Source organism: Schistocerca nitens, chromosome 2 (assembly GCF_023898315.1).
Source record: "Schistocerca nitens isolate TAMUIC-IGC-003100 chromosome 2, iqSchNite1.1, whole genome shotgun sequence".
Classification (NCBI taxonomy): domain Eukaryota; kingdom Metazoa; phylum Arthropoda; class Insecta; order Orthoptera; family Acrididae; genus Schistocerca; species Schistocerca nitens.
The window spans coordinates 671,034,218-671,039,611 of NC_064615.1; positions in this window are offsets into that span (position 1 = coordinate 671,034,218).

Genomic DNA, 5,394 nt, shown 5'->3' on the forward strand with positions numbered 1-5,394 from the left:
GGGGGGGGGAGAGAGAGAAATGAGCAAAGAAAATTCCCTGCCTCCACAAAACTCTTTGGAGACAATAACAATCACACTCTTTCGTTTGTTTATATTTCGTAAAGTATGTGGGAGTCGCCATCGGTGGAAAAGTGCCTGTTTCGCTTGATATTTAACGATACTGGTAAGCACACATTACGTTTTCCACAGCAGCGCCTGCTACAAGAATAAAGACAGTGAATAATACCATCAAATTAATCTTACAATCGTAATATTCTTTCCATATACAGTGATCACTTTCCGATCTCTGTATTTGCCACAGATGCACGACCACCACAATACTCCAAACTAAATTGTATCATCTGATGATGAAGCGCCAGGCGATTCGAAACCGGTCATGAATAAATAAAAATTGAAGAAACAACGGAGATTGGTTGCAGTAATTCCTGAAACCTTTAACAAGACAGTCGCAGCGTTCCAAATCCAGAATGGATAAAAGTCTTATAAAGCTTGAATAACTGATGATAAATAAAAGTATATTTTATAATCTGTCACTTAGAAATGTGCCAGTTATCGAATATCAAACTGTCAGCAACAAGGAAGATTTCTTTTCGGTAAATTTTTATATTTGGGTTGCGTTAAATCGCGCCCCACAGGCATAAGAAAAAGCTTCAGGTGCGCTATTTTTGGTCACTTTCTGAAAAGCCGTCACAAACGCTCTCTCTGACAGCAAACTATCATTGTCATTCTTTGTTTTTGTGTATTTGTGTTTCGATGGATGGGAAAACATTTGTCGTAGTTTGATCTATGTTTTCAATTAATTAAAACGCAAATATTCCAACAGATAAAAATTTATTTTGTCACATTTCGCTGTTCTTGCTAGTGTCTATGACCGCTTTTCAAAGGAATTGGGGAAAACGCACCTAACCCAATTTTTTTGTTAGTTTTTATTTTGGTTTCAATGAACGAAGCTATTAATTGTTAAAATGATAAAAGTGTTTTAAAAACAGGATTGCACAAAATTAATTGTGAGGTTTTTTGCCGTGGTAGGAGCAGGAAACAGGTGGGCAAAGTTTGCCCCCAAGGTACAAATGCTCGCTGTGAACTGCGAAAGCAGGGAAACCATTGGCGGCTGGGAATCTCATCAAGAATTGCCTGGTTGACTTGGCAGCTTGTATTTGTCCAGCAGACCTCATGGAAAAATTAAAAAAAAAAAAAAAGAAAAGTTCTTTCGCCTCAAATTGTTGCTCGCCGAGTAGAAGATATGGAGCAGCAAATAACGGAGAGAGCGGCAAACTTCGTTTCATTTTCTGTCGCCCTTGACGAGTCTACGGACGTTGCGGACATACCTCAGCTCGTCATATTCATTCGGGGTGTCGACGACAATCTGCGTGTCACCGAAGAATTTCTCGACCTTACACTATTAAAAGACACAACCACGGGTTTTGATATTTTCCTAGCAGTGGAAAACGTGTTCGAGCCATTGAGTTTAAAACGGGAACGCTTGACCAGGTAGCAACGAACGTAACTCCAGCACTTCGAGGGATACGCACTGGATTGCTCGATTACGTCAGGTCCAAAGTGGCTGAAGTCGGCTGATCCTTATTCGCGGCAGTCCATTGTCTGAGACACCAGGACGCACTTTGTGCGAAGATTGTAAACGTAAAAAATGTTATGGACACAGTTGTTCGAAGGGTTAATTATCTTCGCTCGCATGGACTCACGCATCGCCAGTTTAAAGAATTTCTGGCTGATGTCGACGTGGAACACCCGAACGTCCGCTTCCACACTGAAGTAAGATGGCTGAGCAGAGGGCAGGTGCTTCATCAGTTTTTCTCCTTGAGAGACTAAGTCAATACCGTTTTGGAAATGAAAGGGCGTTCAGAAGAATTACTTCGTGATCCTAAGTGGGTGGCGAAATTGGCTGCTTTGAGTGACCTAACTGGTCATTTAAATACTTTGAACATGTCACTCGAAGGCGAAAATCAGTCTGTTGTTGATGTAGTGCAGACGATTCAAGCATGAAAAAAAACTGATTTTGTGGGGAAAAAGTTGCTCGAGGAGTATTGTGGACACTTTCCTGCATTAGACAGCGTTAAATAATATGTGGATTTTTCAGATTATGTTCAAATAATTTGCGAATTACGAGAAGAGCTTGAAAACAGACTTTTGGAAGTAAGTGAGCTTCAACCGGCCTAAGATATATTTGTTCCCCCATTTTCCCTTCGGGCACAGGACGTCTCACAAGTGTTTCAACTAGAGTTGATTGACCTGCAGTGCGAGATCCGCCCGAAACACCGCTTTCTTGTGCGTAAAACTTTGGATGACTTTTACAGCTTTTTTCCACGAGAGAAGTATCTTCTTCTGCACAAGCACGCGGCCAAAGTTCTCTCAATGTTTGGTTTCACATATATTTTTGAGCGCTGTTTCTCTCTTTTGAAGCTTGCTAAAACTAAGAACCGTTCACTACTTAGCGATAAATATTGGACTGATTCTGTGAGGTTAGTAATCTCCCGGAATATTGTACCAGACCTAGACTAAATCATTTCCTCGAAAAAGAAAAACGTGTAAAATGTTAATTGTCTTCTTCAGCAATGTTGACTGTAAGGATTAAAGGTCTTTATAATCTTCATTGTCCCCCCCACCCCATGAACCATGGACCTTGCCGTTGGTGGGGAGGCTTGCGTGCCTCAGCGATACAGATGGCCGTACCGTAGGTGCAACCACAACGGAGGGGTATCTGTTGAGAGACCACACAAACGTGTGATTCCTGAAGAGGGGCAGCAGCCTTTTCAGTAGTTGCAGGGGCAACAGTCTGGATGATTGACTGATCTGACCTTGTAACATTAACCAAAACGGCATTGCTGTGCTGGTACTGCGAACGGCTGAAAGCAAGGGGAAACTACAGCCGTAATTTTTCCCGAGGACATGCAGCTTTACTGTATGATTAAATGATGATGGCGTCCTCTTGGGTAAAATATTCCGGAGCTAAAAAAAAAACCCATTCGGATCTACGGGCGGGGACTACTCAAGAGGACGTCGTTATCAGGAGAAAGAAAACTGGTGTTCTAGGGATCGGAGCGTGGAATGTCAGATCCCTTAATCGGGCAGGTAGGTTAGAAAATTTAAAAAGGGAAATGTATAGGTTTAAGTTAGATATAGTGGGAATTAGTGAAGTTCGGTGGCAGGAGGAACAAGACTTTTGGTCAGGTGAATACAGGGTTATAAATACAAAATCAAATAGGGGTAATGCAGAAGTAGGTTTACTAATGAATAAAAAAATAGGAGTGCGGGTAAGCTACTACAAACAGCATAGTGAACGCATTATTGTGGCCAAGATAGATACGAAGCCCACACATACTACAGTAGTACAAGTTTATATGCCAACTAGCCCTGCAGATGACAAAGAAATTGATGAAATGTATGATGAGATAAAAGAAATTATTCAGGTCGTGAAGGGAGACGAAAATTTAATAGTCATGGGTGACTGGAATTCGAGAGTAGGAAAAGGGAGAGGAGGAAACAATAGTAGGTGAGTATGGATTGGGGGGAAGAAATGAAAGAGGAAGCCGCCTTGTAGAATTTTGCACAGAGCATAACTTAATCATAGCTAACACTTCGTTCAAGAATCATAAAAGAAGACTGTATACCTGGAACAATCCTGGAGATACTAAAAGGTATCAGATAGATTATATAATGGTAAGACAGAGATTTAGGAACCAGGTTTTAAATTGTAAGACATTTCCAGGGGCAGATGTGGCTTCTCACCACAATCTATTGGTTATGAACTGCAGATTGAAACTGAAGAAACTGCAAAAAGGTGGGAATTTAAGGAGATGGGACCTGGATAAACTGAAAGAACCAGAGGTTGTAGAGAGTTTCAGGGCGAGCATAAGGGAATAATTGACAGGAATGAGGGAAAGCAATACAGTAGAAGAAGAATGGGTAGCTCTGAGGGATGAAGTAGTGAAGGCAGCAGACGATCAAGTAGGTAAAAAGACGAGGGCTAATAGAAATCCTTGGGTAACAGAAGAAATATTGAATTTAATTGAAGAAAGGAGAAAATATAAAAATGCAGTAAATGAAGCAGGCAAAAAGGAATACAAACGTCTCAAAAATGAGATCGACAGGAAGAGCAAAATGGTTAAGCAGGGATGGCTAGAGGACAAATGTAAGGATGTAGAGGCTTGCCTCACTAGGGGTAAAATAGATACTGCCTACAGGAAAATTAAAGAGACCTTTGGAGAGAAGAGATCCACTTGTATGAATATCAAGAGCTCAGATGGCAACCCAGTTCTAAGCAAAGAAGGGAAGGCAGAAAGGTGGAAGGAGTATATAGAGAGTTTATACAAGGGCGATGTACTTGAGGACAATATTATGGAAATGGAAGAGGATGTAGATGAAGACAAAATGGGAGATAAGACTGCGTGAAGAGTTTGACAGAGCACTGAAAGACCTGAGTCGAAACAAGGCCCCGGGAGTAGACAATATTTCATTAGAACTACTGATGGCCTTGGGAGAGCCAGTCATGACAAAACTCTACCATCTGGTGAGCAAGATGTATGAGACAGGCGAAATACCCTCAGACTTCAAGAAGAATGTAATAATTCCAATACCAAAGAAAGCAGGTGTTGACAGATGTGAAAATTACCGAACTATCAGTTTAATAAGTCACAGCTGCAAAATACTAACGCGAATTCTTTACAGACGAATGGAAAAACTGGCAGAAGTGGACGTCGGGGAAGATCAGTTTGGATTCTGTAGAAATGTTGGAACACGTGAGGCAATACTAACCTTACGACTTATCTTAGAAGAAAGATTAAGAAAAGGCAAACCTACATTCCTAGCATTTGTAGACTTAGAGAAAGCTTTTGACAATGTTAACTGGAATACTCTCTTTCAAATTCTGAAGGTGGCAGGGGTAAAATACAGGGAGCGAAAGGCTATTTACAATTTGTACAGAAACCAGATGGCAGTTACAAGAGTCGAGGGGCATGAAAGGGAAGCAGTGGTTGGGAAAGGAGTGAGACAGGGTTGCAGCCTCTCCCCGATGTTATTCAATCTGTATATTGAGCAAGCAGTAAAGGAAACAAAAGAAAAGTTCGGAGTAGGTATTAAAATCCATGGAGAAGAAATAAAAACTTTCGCCGATGACACTGTAATTCTGTCAGAGACAGCAAAGGACTTGGAAGAGCAGTTGGACAGTGTCTTGAAAGGAGGATATAAGATGAACATCAACAAAAGCAAAACGAGGATAATGGAATGTAGTCGAATTAAGTCGGGTGATGCTGAGGGAATTAGATTAGGAAATGAGACGCTTAAAGTAGTAAAGGAGTTTTGCTATTTGGGGAGCAAAATAACTGATAATGATCGAAGTAGAGAGGATATAAAATGTAGACTGGCAATGGCAAGGAA